General features: G+C 34.3%; 1 protein-coding gene across 2 annotated transcripts in view; it reads right to left on the bottom strand.

The window, feature by feature from the left end:
- CSRNP3 (cysteine and serine rich nuclear protein 3) overlaps positions 1 to 21,467 on the bottom strand; it is a 217,423-nt gene that overhangs the window by 194,302 nt on the left and 1,654 nt on the right. The window contains exon 1 of one of the 2 annotated variants that reach the window (XM_054549425.2): positions 2,262 to 2,283. The exons of the other annotated variant lie outside the window; for it this stretch is intronic. The gene's annotated coding sequence lies outside the window, so the exon portion shown is untranslated. Of the gene's footprint in view, positions 1 to 2,261; positions 2,284 to 21,467 lie in introns of those variants that run through there. 2 annotated transcript variants of the gene reach the window in all.

Below are 21,467 nucleotides of genomic sequence, written 5' to 3'. Positions count from 1 at the left end.
GTCAATTTAGATGAATCACTAAACCTGAGAGTAGTAATTTCTTCATAGCTATGTAGAGAAACAGTGAAGGTGAGCATGGGTTGCAAACAAAAATTCCTGCACTGGTAGGTAACCTCGATAAGTAAGTTGGGTCATATGTAACAGAACCATAGTCATCTTAGTCTTCTCTTTTGCCTACAGTTATTTGCAACAAGGATACCAAGAAATATTTCACCTGAAAGAAAATGAAAGCATAAGTACAATAGTAAATGACCTCTTATTCAAGGAGACAGTAGGTAGTAAGAAGTGTGACCTGTGGAGAGCCAGAGAAAGCATGCTCAGGCCAAAGGGTGAAGCTGTTAATTGGGTCCAGGTCATTTTGCTCTATGCTTTCCTTATTTAATCTCCTCTAACTCTGGCCAATGCTCCAGTCATATTCAGATTCTGCATTTTTCTTTCTCTTATTAATTTTGTTTACAAAGTCAAAGGAGCAATTTTTAGACTGCACTGTAATTTAAATCCCAACTTGAACTGGCTCTACAAGATAGCCCAAGATTGGTTTGGATAGACAACTTTGAAGGGTTAACAGACTAGGGAATCAAAACAGTCTCTTCCCCTTCAGCTCAACACACTATCTGAAACCCTCTTGACTAGAGATGCATCAGTTTGGGGAACAAATTTATTTTACAAAAGACACCTGCACAACATATGATATCAAGGAGAGGTGACATCTTAAGCCATCAAATACCAGCATGGTGGTCCTATCTATAACTTTCTGGTAGTAAGAATCAAGTCTAACTGAAGTGACTTTTTTTTTTTAAATAAAGTAGCAAACTAGGGACTGACCACCCTCCTTGTGCCACTCATGGACATCATGCTCACCCTTGATTTTGATGCTAAAATTCCTTGGGGCATATTTATTCCAGGTCTTTCTGTTGACCGGCTTCCTCTGTTTCTTTATTTTCTGCTTCCTCATATCCCCAGCTTATAGATGGCTTTGGCTTCTAACAGACTTACCTCTACCTTATCGTATCATCATATTCTGTTGGCCTCTACGCTGAGCACCAGTGACTCCTTTTTTTTTTTTTTTTTAGGGAATTTGAGTATCATCCTTTGGTCATTTATGCTGTTCTATAGAAAAGAGATCTATTTGTCTGTCATTTGTTTAAGGGCCATTCATTATTCAGTAAACATCTACTGAGCTTTTATTACGTTCCAATGACTATTTTAGATGCTGGGGAGTGACAAAGAAGCAACATCGACAACAAGTTTTGTTTTGTTCTTTTTTTCTTTTCTTTTTTTTTTGTTTTACTGTAATAGTGCTTACTTACTGGGTATTATTAGGGAAAGGAGTAGACAAATAATAATAAGAAAAAATAAATTAAATATATAAACATCGTATGGAGATAAATACTATTGAGAAAAATAAGCCATTAAGTAATATGGTGACTATAGGGTTGACTGAGCAAGAACATTTCATTTTTAGTTGATCAGTGAACTAATGTCATTCCACCGAGAGGTAATAACATGGAGGAGGTGAGGGAACCAACAATTTGGGCTTCTTAGGGAAAAGCAGTCTAGGACAAAGGAATGGTGTGTGCCAAAGCCCAAGAGAGACACAGTGGGTTATAAGGTCAGACGGGGCTTCAGGGCTAGACTGTGTAGAGCCTTCAAGGACTTTGGCTATTTCTCTAAGTGAGATGAAAGCCACTATAGGTACTTAAAACTATAGAATTTAAGTAGTATAGTGCCAAGATCTGGCTTACATTTTAAAGGGACAACTCATTAGCTTGTTATTTCATCAGAAAACAGAGGGTCTACAATAAAGAAGGTAGAAATGATGGGAAAAAGGAAAATCCTAGTAGGGAGGATTTAGTGGCTCTGATGAGCAGTTACAATCAGAAAACCTGACAAGTCACATGGCTGAAGAGGTCAATAGTTCCTTTGAGGTGGGAGTTGGGGAATAAGAATCCAGGAGCTGGTTTTTTGAAAGGATCAACAAAATTGATAGACCGCTAGCAAGACTAATAAAGAAAAAAAGAGAGAAGAATCAAATAGACGCAATTAAAAATGATAAAGGGGATATCACCACTGATCCCACAGAAATACAACTACCATCAGAGAATACTACAAACACCTCTACGCAAATAAACTAGAAAATCTAGAAGAAATGGATAAATTCCTCGACACACACACTCTCCCAAGACTAAACCAGGAAGAAGTTGAATCTCTGAATAGACCAATAACAGGCTCTGAAATTGTGGCAATAATCAATAGCTTACCAACCAAAAAGAGTCCAGGACCAGATGGATTCACAGCCGAATTCTACCAGAGGTACAAGGAGGAACTGGTACCATTCCTTCTGAAACTATTCCAATCAATAGAAAAAGAGGGAATCCTCCCTAACTCATTTTATGAGGCCAGCATCATCCTGATACCAAAGCCTGGCAGAGACACAACCAAAAAAGAGAATTTTAGACCAGTATCCTTGATGAACATTGATGCAAAAATCCTCAATAAAATACTGGCAAACAGAATCCAGCAGCACATCAAAAAGCTTATCCACCATGATCAAGTGGGCTTCATCCGTGGGATGCAAGGCTGGTTCAATATACGCAAATCAATAAATGTAATCCAGCATATAAACAGAACCAAAGACAAAAACCACATGATTATCTCAATAGATGCAGAAAAGGCCTTTGACAAAATTCAACAACGCTTCATGCTAAAAACTCTCAAGAAATTAGGAATTGATGGGACATATCTCAAAATAATAAGAGCTATCTATGACAAACCCACAGCCAATATCATAATGAATGGGCAAAAACTGGAAGCATTCCCTTTGAAAACTGGCACAAGACAGGGATGCCCTCTCTCACCACTCCTATTCAACATAGTGTTGGAAGTTCCGGCCAGGGCAGTTAGGCAGGAGAAGGAAATAAAGGGTATTCAATCAGGAAAAGAGGAAGTCAAATGGTCCCTGTTTGCAGATGACATGATTGTATATCTAGAAAACCCCATTGTCTCAGCCCAAAATCTCCTTAAGCTGATAAGCAACTTCAGCAAAGTCTCAGGATACAAAATCAATGTACAAAAATCACAAGCATTCTTATACACCAATAACAGACAAACAGAGAGCCAAATCATGAGTGAACTCCCATTCACAATTGCTTCAAAGAGAATAAAATACTTAGGAATCCAACTTACAAGGGATGTGAAGGACCTCTTCAAGGAGAACTACAAACCACTGCTCAATGAAATAAAAGAGGATACAAACAAATGGAAGAACATTCCATGCTCATGGGTAGGAAGAATCAATATCGTGAAAATGACCATACTGCCCAAGGTAATTTATAGATTCAATGCCATCCCCATCAAGCTACCAATGACTTTCTTCACAGAATTGGAAAAAACTACTTTAAAGTTCATATGGAACCAGAAAAGAGCCCACATCACCAAGTCAATCCTAAGCCAAAAGAACAAAGCTGGAGGCATCACGCTGCCTGACTTCAAACTATACTACAAGGCTACAGTAACCAAAACAGCATGGTACTGGTACCAAAACAGAGATATAGATCAATGGAACAGAACAGAGCCCTCAGAAACAACGCTGCATATCTACAACTATCTGATCTTTGACAAACCTGAGAAAAACAAGCAAAGGGGAAAGGATTCCCTATTTAATAAATGGTGCTGGGAAAACTGGCTAGCCATATGTAGAAAGCTGAAACTGGATCCCTTCCTTACATCTTATACAAAAATTAATTCAAGATGGATTAAAGACTTAAACGTTAGACCTAAAACTATAAAAACCCTAGAAGAAAACTTAGGCATTACCGTTCAGGACATAGGCATGGGCATGGACTTCATGTCTAAAACACCAAAAGCAATGGCAACAAAAGCCAAAATTGACAAATGGGATCTAATTAAACTACAGAGCTTCTGCACAGCAAAAGAAACTACCATCAGAGTGAACAGGCAACCTACAAAATGGGAGAAAATTTTCGCAACCTACTCATCTGACAAAGGGCTAATATCCAGAATCTACAATGAACTCCAACAAATTTACAAGAAAAAAACAAACAGCCCCATCAAAAAGCGGGCAAAGGATATGAACAGACACTTCTCAAAAGAAGACATTTATGCAGCCAAAAGACACATGAAAAAATGCTCATCATCACTGGCCATCAGAGAAATGCAAATCAAAACCACAACGAGCTACCATCTCACACCAGTTAGAATGGCAATCATTAAAAAGTCAGGAAACAACAGGTGCTGGAGAGGATGTGGAGAAATAGGAACACTTATACACTGTTGGTGGGACTGTAAACTAGTTCAACCATTGTGGAAGTCAGTGTGGCAATTCCTCAGGGATCTAGAACTAGAAATACCATTTGACCCAGCCATCCCATTACTGGATATATACCCAAAGGACTATAAATCATGCTGCTATAAAGACACATGCACACGTATGTTTATTGCGGCACTATTCACAATAGCAAAGACTTGGAACCAATCCAAATGTCCAACAATGATAGACTGGATTAAGAAAATGTGGCATATATACACCATGGAATACTATGCAGCCATAAAAAATGATGAGTTCATGTCCTTTGTAGGGACATGGATGAAATTGGAAATCATCATTCTTAGTAAACTATCGCAAGGACAAAAAACCAAACACCACATGTTCTCACTCATAGATGGGAATTGAACAATGAAAACACATGGACACAGGAAGGGGAACATCACATTCTGGGGACTGTTGTGAGGTGGGGGGAGGGGGGAGGGATAGCATTAGAAGATATACCTAATGCTAAATGACGAGTTAATGGGTGCAGCGCACCAGCAAGGCACATGAATACATATGTAACTAACCTGCACATTGTGCAGATATACCCTAAAACTTAAAGTATAATAATAATAAAAAAAATAAAAAATAAAAATAAAAATAAAACAAGTTATGAAGAGTACTGTAAAGGAAAATGAAGCAGAATACAAATGAGTTAAACAAAAAGAATTTAGAAAGAGGACAAAGTGGAGGGAAGGTTAAAGTATTTCCTAAAAGAATTTGGTTACTTAATTTCACTTAGGACCATCTCTGGTTTCTAGCTTTGTTAGTTATTTGATGATGGTGGAGGCACCTTACCCACTAGATTTAAAATAATAATCATCCAGATAATTTGTGCCACTTGTGGTGCTACTGTGGCAAAATAACAACAAAAATGTAAGCTTTCTTTTATCACTCTAAAGAAATATTTATTTTAATTCAATAGAGAAAAGGCAATATGTAGATGGTGATCATTCTCAAGAATTTATTTATTGATGGGAAGATGGAGGCATGGAGTTAATAACTATTTTATCTACCATTCTCCCTAAAGTTATTTATTCAAAATTTTTGAAAGTCAAATCACCACTCCTGCTACAATAGGGACTATAGGACTCTGGTTCTGGGTTGACCCTGTTTGAAAGCCAAGTAGCCTGCACCTTAAAAACTCACTTGTAGACCTAACGTAACCTTTATTTGGTTAGAGAGATGCTCGTCTTGAAGTGATGTTTGACAGTTTTAGAAATATTGCAGGAAAGTTCTGAAAGACTGAAAGCTATTGCTGATTTTTTAAAATGCTGTTGTACCTTATGTTTATCAGTTATAAGAAACTATTTGGAAATTGTTGCACTATATAGGTGTTTAATTGATTTCTTTATCTAATATAAAATCAATGTAAATAATTTCTGTCAAGGTGATATATTTGCTCACATTTATACTTCTATGCCCTGGAAGCTCTGAAGATACTTGCACAAAGTCATTAGAGAAAGATTGAATTGTATGATTATGTATCTAAGCAAACACAAAAATAAGGTGGAAAATATTTTTTCCACCTTAGTTTCTGATAGACACAATATCTATCAGCACCTTGATCTTGGACTGCCATCCTCCAGAACTGTGAGAAATAAATTTCTGTTGTTTATAATTCTCCCAGTCTATGATATTTTGTTGTGGTAACCAGAACTGATTAAGACACAGAATAATCACAGTTTGAATTAAAATATTCAAAATAACAGTTTAGTAATTTTAAACAAAACTTAGGAGACTCAGAAAGAGAAAGAGTGAAAGCAAGTGAGAGAGAGACAGACAGATTGAGTGAGAGAGAAAGGAATTGTTTTATTCTAGTTTGTTTTCACCAATCTAATTCTGTAGTACACTCTGGTTAAACTACCAAAATTGAGATGTTGTAATGATTCCATGGCAATAGAAGCAAGATCATACAGAGAAAGCTAAATTGTGAGAGAGAATAGGATGCTACTCCCTTTCAGATGTCTGCAGTAATAGGTGGAAAGGGAGGAAAGCTACGGGAAAAAACAGTTATTATGAACATTCTTTATTGAGTTTGTCCCATCCACATAGTCAAGCAAAAGTGATCATAAACAATATTTTAAAAACACCCTATAATACAGAATGTTCTTTCTGACAGTACATGGCTGGAAGAAACTGTTAGCAAACAGAGGGAAGTACAGATGACTTGATTTATATTTTCTAGCACTGAAAAATTGTATTTGTTGTGTATGTTAGAAGTCAGAAGTTCCTCAATTCTACTCCAAGGTCTGCTCACAAGTCCTTTGTTGGTCCAAAAAGATGATATCTTATTAGGTTTTTAAAATAGATCTCCTGTAATCCCAGGACTTTGGGAGGCCTAGGCAGGTGGATCACGGGAGGCCAGGAGTTTGAGACCAGCCTGGCCAACACAGTGAAACCCCATCTCTACTAAAAATACAAAAATTAGCCGAATGTGGTGGCGCATGCCTGTAATACCAGCTACTTGGGAGGTTGAGGCATAGAAAAATTGCTTGAACCTGGGAGGTGGAGGCTGCAGTGAGCCAAGATAGCCTGGGTGACAGTGGGACTCAGTCTCAAAAATAATAAAATAAAATAAAATAAAATAAAAGAGCTCTAATGGGAATTGTTGCATTATTACTGATTCCATATACAATAATTCATTTTGAGACGTATATAAAATACAATTTTCTTACTAGCATTCCTAAGATAAGAATTGTTACAATTGCTATATTTATTCAATAGAATGCTATGGTCTGAATATTTATTCAATAGAATGCTAGGGTTTCCCTAAAATTCATATGTTGAAATTATAACCCCCAAGGTGGTGTTATTAGGGGCTGGAGCTTTGGGGACATAAATAAGTCATGAAGGCGGATTAGTGCCCTTATAAGGGACCCCAGAAGAGATCTCTTGCCTTCCTGCCACATGAGGTTACAGCAAAAACATAGCTGTCTAGAAAACAGTCCCTCACCAGACACGGTATCTATCAGCACCTAGATCTTGGACTTCCATCCTCCAGAAATGTGGGAAATAAATTTCTGTGGTTTATAATTCTCCCAGTCTATGGTATTTTGTTGTGGTAACCAGAACTGATTAAGACATAGAATAATCACAGTTTGAAATAAAATATTCAAAATGACAGTTTAGTAATTTTATACAAACCTAGAGACTTAAAAGAATATAATTATTAGCATTTAAAGGTAACAGTAGAAAATTGTAAGTTATTAATTTTTATGCTGTTGTTGCAAGAAACAACTGTATTAGCTACTGACTCAGGACAGATCACTTACAGAATACGAAGGTAAAAACCTAAAATCTCCATTTTGAAGGAAGAACTACAATGAATGCTGACTACATTGACTTTTCTACAAATATAAGTTATTTTTCTAAAAATCAGATAGTTTAGAGCTTAGATGGATCCCCCTGCAAGGGCCTTAAATGTATGTTGTTACCAGGCAAGTTTTGCAAACTACTACATCCAACGATTGAGATTTTATGAGTATGGACAAGGGCACCTGAATGCCTTGCCCAGAGCCTAGGTATACTGAATAGCAAACCTCCACAACTGTATTATATATTTATATATATATATATACATTATTTATTTATATCTATATTTTTATATATGTATATATACATACATGCACACACACACACACACATATAGGTATGTTCTCTCTCTCTCTCCTGCCACTGCAAGGACACTTAATAAATAGCTTGGATATAATCATGGGCTTAGGTTGATTACAGGAGGTTAACTGGCAGACTCGCACTCTGTCTCCTCGAGCCCTCCCCAGTATCTATTGTTCCCGTCTTTGTGTCCATATGTATTCAGTATTTAGCTCCCACTTACAAGTGAGAACATGCAGTATTTGGTTTTCTGTTCCTGTGTTAGTTTGCTTAGGATAATGGCCTCCACATAGCTATTTCATAATGCCAGAATGTGCGTTGTAGGTGTTCTAATTTCCATACTCTCCACCCTACTGGTACATATTTTGTATTCCAGGATGCCTTGTATTTGAACTAAAAACAAAAATCGTACTCTAAAATCTTGTCTGGGTGTGTAATCTAGCCAGTTTAGCGTAAAGGAGAACTATAACAAGAACCTAGAACAAGAACGGGGACAGATTCTTGAAGGTAAAGATGGATGCAGAATAAAAGTGAATGTAGATTGAACAGTCCTGGGAATATAAGGTGAAAGTATATTTGGAGACACGGGAGAAAAATTCTGAGAAGGCTGGAGGGAAACACCTAAATGAGAACATTGATTTTTATCAATTTACTCATAGATAAGGAAGAGGTGGAAGAAACCAGCCTGGGTTGTAGGGTCTATGGGTAGACGATAGTTTCAAAAACTAGGAATTTGGTGTATCTCCCTTTGGGTTGAAAGGTAAATGGGAAGAATTGCTTCAATCTGAATTTGTAGTGATATCTGTATCCTTCAGGTAAAAGCACATCTGTTGACTGGGTATGGTGGCTCACACCTGTAATCCTAGTATTTTGGGAGGCCAAGGGGGGCAGATCACCTGAGGTCACGAGTTTGAGACCAGCCTGGACAGCATGGTGAAACCTGGTCTCCACAAAAAATACAAAAACTGGCCCAGTGTAGTGGGGCGAGCCTGTAGTCCCAGCTACTTGGGAGGCTGAGGCAAAAGAATCGCTTGGACACAGGAGGTGGAGGTTGCAGTGATTCAAGATCATTTCACTGCACTCCAGCCTGGGCAACAGAGCAAGGCTCCATCTCAAAAAAAAAAAAAAAAAAAAAGCACATCTCTTAAATTTAAGATCTGAGAGGCTCGAGCTTCAAAACCCAGTTTCACCATTTAGGAAATGGTGAATCCTGAATAGGATCTCTTGAGCAAGTTATTTAATTTCTCTCAGTCTGAGTTTTCTTACCTGTCAAACAGGGCTAATAGTAGCTATTTTATTTTATTTTTTCTTCTATTTTTATTTTAGGTTCAGGGAGTACATGTGCAGGTTTGTTGCATGTGTAAATTGTGTGTCACGGGGGCTTGGTGTACGCATGGTCCCGTCTCCAAGGTAGTGAGCATAGTACTCACTAGGTAGCCTTCCAGTCCACCTTCCCGCACTCTGTCTCCTCGAGCCCTCCCCAGTATCTATTGTTCCCGTCTTTGTGTCCATATGTATTCAGTATTTAGCTCCCACTTACAAGTGAGAACATGCAGTATTTGGTTTTCTGTTCCTGTGTTAGTTTGCTTAGGATAATGGCCTCCACATAGCTATTTCATAATGCCAGAATGTGCGTTGTAGGTGTTCTAATTTCCATACTCTCCACCCTACTGGTACATATTTTGTATTCCAGGATGCCTTGTATTTGAACTAAAAACAAAAATCATACTCTAAAATCTTGTCTGGGTGTGTAATCTAGCCAGTTTAGCGTAAAGGAGAACTATAAATCAGGTATGAGGGCTCACACCACACTGTTTCCACTTTGAAGTAGGAATGAATAGAGGCAGCACAGAGAACTAGGAAAGATGGTGCAAAGTCTTCCTGTTGAGGATGCCCTGGCTGTTTTGGTGGGTGGGTGTGATCAGTTGGTGTCAGGGCACATCGCCTCCCTTGTTAAGTGATCCTGTCTTGTCAAAGCCCACCCCACACTCCAGGAAAAGAGGCTGGTGCTCCCTAAGTAGTCACCAGCAGTCTGGTTTGAACGACAGTAATCTCAGGGGGTTTGTCAGGGTATATTCCCTCCCTCATCAAGTGACCGTATCTTGCCAAGAGTCTACCTCACACTACAAGAAGAAGTATGCATTGATTAACTCAGTATGTGCAATTTTATACCTGCAGTTTCTCCACTAATAACATGAGCATATTATCTTCTCATTCAATATTTTCCAATATCATGTGCTTTTATTTGATTTTGGGTTTTGTGTCTAATACATTGTATTTCATTGAATAACTAGGCCATGATATTTAACGAAACCTCTAAAGGGACATGTCTGGTTTATTTTTAAGTATTTGTTATTATAAATCACAGTATAATTAGCATTTCCTTTTTTATTTAAATTTTTTTCATATTTTTATAGACATAGGATCTCACTATGTTGTCGGGACTGGTTTTGAATTCCTGGGCTCAAGCAATCTTCCTGCCTCAGCCTCTCAAAGTGCGGGGATTACAGGTGTGAACCACCGCACCTAGCCAACATTATACTTATATATATATATAATATATCATATATAATTATATATGATATATTATTATATATTATATCATATATAATTATATATAATATATAATATTAATATCATATAATATAAATATTATATATTATATGATATTAATATTATATATTATATAATATAATATATTATATATTATATTATATAATATATATAATATAATACATATATTATATATTATATTATATAATATATGTATTATATTATATATATTATATATTATATATATTATATATTATATATATATAAATAAAATATATAAATTATAATATAATATAATATATATATGATAATATAATATAATATATATGTTAATAATATATATAATAATATAATATAATATATAATATTATATTACATATATTATATTATATTATATATATTATATTATATTATATTATACTATATAATATATTATATATAATATTATATTATATTATATATTATATTATATTATATATAATATAATATAATATAATATAATATAATATAATATTACATATTATATATATTATATATTATTTATATATAATAAATATTATATTATATAATATATAATATATAATATATATTTTTATATTATATATTACATATAATATATATTTTCATATTATATATTACATATATATTTTCATATTATATATTACATATAATATATATTTTTATATTATATATAATATATAATATATATTTTTATATAATATATAATATATAATATATATTTTTATATTATATATTATATATAATATATATTTTTATATTATATATTATATATAATATATATTTTTATATTATATATTATATATTATATATATTTTATATTATATATTATATATATTTTTATATTACATCTTATATATTATATATAATATATATTTTTATATTATATGTTATATATTATATATAATATATATTTTGATATTACATCTTATATCTTATATATAATATATATTTTTATATATCTTATATATTATATATTATATATATTTTTATATTATATATTATATATTATATATTATACATATTTTTATATTATATATTATATATTATATATTATATATATTTTTATATTATATATTATATATTTTTATATTATATATAATATATAATACATATTTTTATATTATATATAATATACATATTATATATTATATATAATATATAACATATAATATATATTTTTATATAATATATAATATATAATATATATTTTTATATCATATATAATATATATAATATATAATATATATTTTTATATCATATATAATATATATAATATATAATATATATTTTTATATCATATATAATATATATAATATATATTTTTATATCATATATAATATATATAATATATATTTTTATATCATATATAATATATATAATATATATTTTTATATCATATATTATATATAATATATATTTTTATATCATATATTATATATAATATATATAATATATATTTTTATATTATATATTATATATTATACATAAAAATATATGTATTTGTGCATATCTCTTATTATACCTTTAAGGATGAATTCCTAGAAGTGGAAATATTGAGTCTTCCATACACATTGCCAATTTGGTTCTGCCAGTAAGGTTCTGCCAATTTATATTTCTTTAAGGGTGCGTTGGTATATTACTTCAGTCTTGCCAATACTGTGGCAAAAAATATTGCTATTTTTTAAAACTGTTAATGAATTTGTCAGCTACTCAAGATAATAATTATAGTCAACACACATATAGTGCTTACTATGTGCCAAGCACTGTTCTAGCACTTCATATATGTACTAGGTAGGATTCTAAAGTGGCCCTTAAGATTCCCTACCATGTAATGTATACACCCTGTGCCCATATAACCCTAGACATGTGAATACTGTGAGATACCACTCCTGCGATTGTGTTATGTTTATGTTGCTATGTTTATGTTACATAGCAAAAAGAATTTCGCACATGAATTAAAGACCCAAACCACATAGGGAGATTATGCAGGTGGGCTTGACCTAATCACATGAGCCCTTGAAATCAAGGTCTAGAGGTCAGATACTAAGGATGAGAGGGATTCGACGAGAGAGAGGTTCTCTCTGGCTGACGTGAAGTAGGAAAGGGTCACATGACAGCACATGTGTGCAGCTTCCAGGAGCTGAGAGCAGCCTTCAGCCAGCTGACAGGAAGCAGGAAACAGAAACCTCAGTTCTATCAGCCCAAGGAGCAGAATTCTGCCAAAAACAAGAATGGGCTTGGAAGTAGATTTTCCCCCAGAGTGACCACATAAGAGTTTAGCCAAGTGACACCTTTATTCTAGCCTTGTGAGGTCCTGAACAAAGAACCTAGCCATACCGTGCAGGACTATTTTTTTTTTTTTTGAGGCTGGTCTCATCTCTCACCCAGGCTGGAGTGCAGTGGCATGACCATGACTCAGTGCAGCCTCAACCTCATGTGTTTAAGTGATCCTCCTGCCTCAGCCTCCAAGTAGCTAGGACTATAGGCTTGTACCACCATGCCTGACTAATTTTTTTGATTTTTAGTGGAGATGGGGGTCTCACTATGTTGCCCAGGCTCATCTTGAACTCCTGAGCTCAAGCAAACCTCCCGCCTTGGCCTCCCAAAGTGCCTATGCAGGACTTCTAACCTACAGTAATATAAGCTGATAAATAAATGTGGTTTTAAGTGTTAAGTTTATGGGAATTTGTTACATGTTAATAGAAAATTAGTATAATATGTATCAACTCATTTAATCTTCATAGCCATATAAGATAGGCATTATTATTAATAATACCATTTAGAGATTAAAAACTGAAGCATATGGGGGTTAGGTGATGAGGCCAAGGTCACACAGGTAGTTTTAGAGCTAGAATTCAAACCCAGGCATTTGGGCACTTGAAATCATAATTTTATCATCACGGACTTTCATGACTTTCGATATCTCACTGCTTGATATTGTTTTGTCTTGTTTTTGAATACTTAAAATTACATTTTTTCTCCCACATACTTTCTTTTTATTCTTAATGTGTTTCTGTGTGTGTATGTGTGTGCCTACGTTACTTAATTTTCCTTTTACTGGTAAAATATACATAAATATTGTTTATAAACATTCATAATAGCTATAAAAAAGACACATTTCATTTGTGATTTTTGGTATGTTTCAATTATCTTTACAGAAAAAGTAGGTTATGAATGCTCTTTATAGCTAGGTGCCTTCACAGGGTTTAATGAGAATTCTTTGGGATATTTTTCATATTGTCCATAATGTCCTGTTTATTTTTAGTTAATAAATAGCTTCGCTTTTGGATAAACAGATGATAATAATGTTCTTGAGTTTTTACTTGGTGTTAGAAACTAAATTCAGTGAACTTGTTATCTTGTTTGCCCTTACAGTGATTCTGAATTAAGCATTATGCTTCCCTTTTTATCACGGAGCAACATGAAGCTTAGGATGGAAGTAACCTACATACACTGACAAAGGCAATTAAGTAACTGAGCTGGAATTAAAACTCACCTTGCCTGACTCCATAGACTGTGCTCTTTAAGGTCATGCTACACCCCTTCTATATAAAACTTGGCATAGGTTTCCTACTCAATTTCTTAATAGACTGTGAGCAACTGAAGAATGGGATCTTATTTAAAGATTCAAGAAATGTTCAATAAATAAGCAGGTACTTTTGAAGGAGAAAAGTAAGGTAAATAGAAGACAAGACATGAGAGAAAAGGAGTAGTTTCCAGATTTTCCTTATAGAGAAAAAGTTTAAACCAAATGGAATCATGCTTTTGGAAATAAAACTTCTTTGGACAGCAAATATTTTTAAACATGTGTACACGTGCTGCTTCTTTGAAGTTTAAAAGCACAACATGGGGGAGAGAAAAAGAGTGAAAATTAAAAAAAATTGAATATATTACTCTGATGAAGAATGAACACATATGTAATTGAATAATTTTGGAAGTGTTTTTGTATTAGAAACATTGGAGCTATTTTTATAGTTTGAAAATTATAAAATGTAGATCACATTTCAGCCTTTGAGTTAGAGGCTCTTTAATAACACAGTAGATATACATCTGTCTTAAAAATGCTTAGTGAAGCATGCATATACAAAATACAATCTGCAAGATTTTAGTAGGAGACTTTTGTGTTGGGAAGGGGTCTATGATGAAGTAGGTCTAATAATGTCCTTTTTTTTTTAACCTTTCTTTCCTTTCTTTCCCTTCCTTTCCTTCCTTTCCTTCCTTTCCCTCCTTCCCTCCCTCCCTCCCTCCCTCTCTCTCTCTCTTTCTTTCTTTCTTTTTCTTTGACAGGGTCTCACTCTGTCACCCAGGCTGGAGTGCCAAGAGGTGACCTCGGCTCACTGCAACCTCCACCTTGCAAGTTCAAGCAATTCTCCTGCCTTGACCTCCCAGGTAGCTGGGACTAAAGGCACTCACCAGCACGCCTGGCTAAATTTTGTATCTTTTGCAGCAATGGTGTTTCACCACGTTGGCCAGGCTAGTGTCAAATTCCTGGCCTCAAGTGATCCACCTGCCTTGGCCTCCCAAAGTGCTGGGATTACAGGTGTGAGCCACCATGCCTGGCCTACTGGCCTGCAATTTTTTTTTTTTGAGATGGAGTCTGGCTCTGTCGCCCAGGCTGGAGTGCAGTGGCATGATATTGGCTGATTGTAACATCAGCCTCCCGGGTTCAAGCGATTCTCCTGCCTCAGCCTCCTGAGTAGCTGGGATTACAGGTGCCTGCCACCACACCTGGCAAATATATGTATATTTGTATTTTATATATATATATGCATATTTGTATTTTTAGTAGGGACGAGATTTCACCATGTTGGTCAGGCTGGTCTCGAACTTCTGACCTCATGTGATCTGCCTGCCTCAGCCTCCCACAGTGCTGGGATTACAGGCATGAACCACTGCACCCGGCCTACAATTTCTTAATATTACATACCCTTCGTTAAAAGTCTTAGTGTACGTTAGCATAGAAAAGACTTACCACGAATGGATATTATTTAAATATCCTCCAAATTTCCTTAAATTTATTTAATCATAGAATATTTTTATGAAATCTTCAATTATAATTTTGAGAACTACGCCCCAATTTTGAAAATGCTTGATATTAATATTTCGAAGGTCCTATCTTTGCTCTTCTTTAATAATTCTAGGATTTGTTTTCACAATTGCACTTTCTCATACAATACTAAATTTACCAGCTGATGCCCAGCAATTTAATTGTAGTTAATATGGAAAAAATAGAAAATCTAGCCAATCAAGAGGGATTTTTTTTCAACCAATAGCAATCAATAATACTTAGGAAGTCATTACAAATACTGAGGATTATTTTGCTCCTTCCATTCTTGGCTTATAAATAGAAAAGCATGACTAGCAACAACTAAAAATTGCACACAATGGCTTACTATACGCCAAATTCTGCACTGAAAAGTCCTCTGTGTACACCTGCCAATCTTCACAATACTACCCAGGTAGATAACTGAATTTTGCAGATAAGAAAACTAAGGCTCAGATAGTTTAAGTAACTGGTCCAGATTTACACAGGCAATAAGAGGGTATGCCTGTTTGATTGCAAAGTGAATCAGTTAGGAAGCCCATCAATGATTATCCTGCACTACTTAAAGAATAGATAGATAAGCCAAAGTCACAGTATCCCATTAGCTCAAACGATGCATTTCTAGAAATAGGCATGCTGCCTGCATGACTGAATCACACCTTTAAGGGGTATATGTATACCACAGTATAGCTTCATGTAAAGCTATACTGTGCTTGCGGTACATGTGCTTACAGTACATTGGTAAGCACTCTTTTCCTTCAGATTTAATTCATCAGGATATTTCATTTGTTATTCTTTTGGTCATTTTTACCTAGTTGTGGTGATATTTATATCAAAGGACTTCTACCAGTCCCATATTATCTGCTTACCTTTACCCTGAGGCATAGTAAACCCCAGTGACACAGCATGCAAGCATGCACACTTGTTTTCTTTGTAGCTTATTCAGCATTGTCACTTACCAGGCATTATGGCTTAGAATTGTTCACCAGAACAGAACACAAATGGCAGAAAGTGAGCACAGAGCAGCAGAAAAATATTGCTGAACAATTTTAACTTTAATCAAATGTTGTTGAACAAATTTAACGCAAGAGAATGGGGATTCATTGACTAAGAGTGGATGTATGAGAGCACTCAGAGATTGGTTAAATACATACTACTATATTTTCTTACACAAACATTAATTAACACTTGTATTATATATTAATATAACAATTACAGTTAATTACATTAATTTACAATTAACCCATTGATTTAGTATACGATAATCTGTGTGTGTGTATCAGAAACCAAGCAGTATTATAATGAAACAGAGCAGGGAAGCATGAAATGGGAACTACATGCAGATAAAATTCCGTTAACGTAGGAGAGCACAGATAGCGTTTAGACAATAAAAAGTCTGCAAGACAAAAACTTGCATGGCTTAATGACATTTAGGTGACATGGACATTGTCACATTGAATAGCATTAACAGAGAAGAACATGGAAGGAAGAGACTGTCTTAGAATGTAAGGAGTGTCTGCCATTCAGAGGATGTAAGAGGAGGGCTAGATGACTATCTGACAAGACAATTTGCTTAATTATTCAGTCAGCAAAACAATCTGGGGGCACATACTGTGTATCAGGCATTGTATTAGGCATTGATGCAGAGATGAAGGAAACTCCTTGTCATCAAGAACTATAATTTAGATAGTGAGTAAAAGGGTACTGAGAGATCACGAAGTGGCTGTAATGACCACACACCAAGAAGCTCTGGCAGGGAGCACAGGACAGGCCCACGGCTTCTCTCCTTGGCCCTGCCTGTATGTTGTGGGAAGATCTCTAAAAATAGAAGATTATAATGGCATCCCCTAGATCAGTTTTCCATTTAACACTCAGCTCTAGGTAACTTCAGTGGGCAGCATGAGAGCAGCCCCTTGGGGCCCTTATTGATTTGGATGTACAGGGGGCAAATCATTTAAAATTTTAAGTATGAGTTTCATGAGCAACGAGAAGGGAATTTCAATTAGACAGAACAAAGATGTCTTTTTTTTTTTTAATCACTTTTGAAACCCTTTTCCAGAATCTTTCTGCTTTAAAATGCTGATACCATCACAACCAGTATTACCTGGGTAAGGAGTGATGACAAATATTGATTTTTCATAGCTAGCCTAACCTGAGGAGAGAAAAGCAAATGAAAATCTTTGTACATACATTCAGGGCTCCTGTTTAGGAAACTATTTGTTTCATTATTAAATATATTGTGATATATCCACAACATGACAGCAACTAACTGTATCCACACTTGCTAAAACACAAAGCTGAAATGCATTTTGACCGTGACAGCAAACTAAAAAAGTCAAGGAGACTGTGATAGTAGGTCAAAGTCACTAGGCTCACTGGATATCAGGGGCAGGTCTGAAGTAGAGAGTTCTATGCAACTCTAAAATCCCTGTGTTGTTATGCATCAGAGACCATCTGGTCACACCATGTTTTTCACCTCCATGCAAAGCCTTTCTAAGTTCTGCTTTTCTTTCATCCAGTGTTTAATGCACTATATCTAATATTTAATGCAAACACATAGTGTCTTGCTGTTGTAATTTTGCATAAGCAAATACTTAGTTTCCAACTAAATATGATCATTGTCCTCTCTGTGCCTTAATTTTGTCATAGGTAAAATGAAGAATCCAGGAAGAAATTCTCTCTACAGGGCAGTCCCATGTTTCTAGGGCAATAAAAGACTAAAATATGAAAAGGTAATACATGAATTAAATGAGTATTGGCCAAGGAATTTATAGTAAATATTGTTTAAAGACATAAACATTTGCATAAAAATTACTTTTGCCGGGCACAGTGGCATAAGCCTGCAATCCCCCAGCCACTTGGGAGGTTGCAGCAGAATAATCACTGGAGCCCGGGAGTTTGAGGCTGCAGTACACTATAATCTTGCCTGTGAATAGCCTGCTGCACTCAAGCCTGGCAACATAGAAAAGCCCTATCTCTAAAATATAAAATAAAATAAAATAAAACAATATGATAAAATAAAAAATATATAAATTTTAAAACTACATTTGATAGTATTGGTGATTTTTGTTTAAAATAATGTCATTTTTATGAATGTGCACAAGTCAGGAGATAAGGAGAAATGTGTTGTGTGCACCACCCTTTGTGGTATTGGAAAATAATATAATAAGCTCTTGATCTAAGTAAAGTATAAGAGCTTATTGGAAATAAGTCACATACATGCTTATCTACTTTTCAGGCCATGATATGAGATCATGAAGTTGATCATGAAGTTGATCTCGTATCAAAGTGATTTCCTTACTATACGTAATTCTTAGAAATAGCACTGATATTTATCTAGATCGTTATAATCTTGAATTAAATACCTTACAAGTTATATTGAGTGTTTTCTCAGGGCATGCACATTCAACAGTTTTCAGCTCAAACAATTTAGACCATTATAATAACTGAAATCTAAGCAATTGACAGAGAAATCAAATGATCTGCCCAACTGATTCATTGAGATACGTGAAATATCCAAATGTGACAATTAGCTTGATAAATCCATTCCTTACTTCTTCATACAAAATCGTAATTAAAAAGCAATAATGCTGCTTTGAACCAACTCCCTTTTAATATCTGTACAAGCCCTGTATTAAGCTATCAGGTATTAAATATATTAGTCAAAAATAACATCTGATTAATAATACCTTTGAGTTGTGATGTACTATAGTACAAATGTTAATGTAATTTTTTTATTTGACTGGATTACTTTATGTATATAGCACAATTTGAACATTATGAAATCTGACTCAAGCTTTCTTACTCTCATGTTATTTCCATTTCTTGTAAATCCCACCCCTCCACTTCCAGCAATAAGAGGTTATTTGCCAAACTAGCATATTTCCATTACAGATGTAAAGTTGTCTACTTATATTATAGGGGAAGTAATTAACTATTTTGTTTTCTTTAGTATATTTTGTGAGACTTTAAGAGGCCATGAAAACCCACCCACAATTCTGGCAAGCTACTTTTAGCAAAGAAAGAAGCATGAAGCAGTAAGTAGAAATGACTAACAAACTGTATTTTTAAATTATCGTAGTTGAGAGTAAGCCTACGAAATTCATTCTCTTCAGGATCTTGACAAGCATTGATAATTTTGGTTGTGCCTTAAATAGGGGTTGTCTACACAGGTCACATAATCCATTTACTAGTCTATCTGATTTGTTGTTAGCTTGCTTTTTAATGTCATCAGTGTTTATGCTGAAAGTGCTGTCAGTGAAGTGCTTTGCTCGTGTTAATTGGTAAAAATGAAATACTTCCCACCATCCCAGCTTTTTTTGAAAATAACTTACTGACATGCAAAATTAATTTAACTTTAAATAATATGTTGGCTACATATTAAATATTTTAACACGTAGTTTAAGCATGCGGTGCTTTATTTGTTACATTGCTAACATTGAATCTAATAGACTAAGGTTAATATTATGAAAATAAAGTATGATATGTCACAAATATTTAAATGAGTTGTAAAGAGAAAATAGAGTTAGGAATCTCATCTGAATTATAATAAAAATAATAGGAAAGCTGTAACAGCTTTATGATGATTTTTCCTCTTAACAAATAGCTGAGAGATTTGAAAAAAAATGGTGTATGAGATGACAGTGCTGCCTTTGAAGCATGTAATTTTATAATAAAAATGTTTTAAATTAAGGAATTGCCTAAGGTAGAATATGATGATAATTGTGATTTTTTTTGTATTGAGAAAAGCTACATAAAAGTAATGTTTATTTTCAAAGAAAGCAAAAATTTTTCAAATAAAGCAAAAAGGATATATGTGCATTTACAGTAATTTATATTAAATTTTAAATTAATTACCTTAACATTAACACAAATAGCTTTTAGGTTGTTGGAATGTGTAATTTTTATACATATTAAATAGATTACAAAGGTAAGGAAATAACTGCATTAATGAAACATGGTTTGGACGTTAAGTTTAAAAAATTCTTATTCTAATGTCAAAATGTGTATTGAATGCTCCTCACTATTCATAGCCTGGACATATATCAAGCTTTTCTTTTTATGATTAAAGTCATTGATACATTAAAAAATACTTCTTAATTTATTGTATTATTCATTATATTGCAAACCACGCAAACATAAAGAGAAAAAGGAAAGAGTGTTGTGAAAAGGGGACAAAGTTGTATATAGTGAGCTCCATTAAAAACCTACATTTAAATCTTAAAAATGTTTGTATCAAAGGAAAAAAAAATGGTGATGCCTTCCCATTTCTCACTGAAAGCCTTACATGGTTTTCATTTGCCTTTTTTCATCCTTCACTTGGACAGTAACCTCTTAACTTTTCTTTCATGCTTTTTTTCTCTCTTGTCTCCACTCCAGCACACATTCTCTCTCTCTATATATATCTCTTCCTGTGGACTCTGCAGTAAAAGCTACCCCAGTTGTCTCATTTTTATAAGACTTGCAGACGTCTGCCAGTGGCTGATAGGAAACGCTGATTGAGAAAGGGTTTATCTACTTTTCATCCAAAATATGTGAACCATTAAGGAAATTATAAAAAGCAGCAACAATATACTCTGGTTTTATTCAGTCCTCTCCCTTAGTGATTATTAAAAGGGTGATATTTTTAGCCAAAGAAAGCAAAATGCATCTGCAGCAGCTGGTTTCCAAGGAAACAGAATAATTTAAAACCATGTGGAACTCTGCTCTCTAATTTTCATCAATTCCCCTTCATTCCTGGAGGTAGCTTTACTCAGAATTTATAATTTCTAAAAAATATAGCTGCATTGATTTATTTCCTCTAATACATTTTAGGAGATGAATATCTGGTCTTATATATCACCTTGAATTTCAATCTTGGGGTGAGGGGTGGATTAATTTCAACCATTGTTTTGCTTAAAAAAC

The sequence above is a fragment of the Pongo abelii genome, chromosome 11 (assembly GCF_028885655.2).
Source record: "Pongo abelii isolate AG06213 chromosome 11, NHGRI_mPonAbe1-v2.0_pri, whole genome shotgun sequence".
Lineage (NCBI taxonomy): Eukaryota > Metazoa > Chordata > Mammalia > Primates > Hominidae > Pongo > Pongo abelii.
The sequence above is the reverse complement of the archived record's forward strand: the minus strand, read 5'-3'. Positions and strand labels throughout refer to the sequence as shown.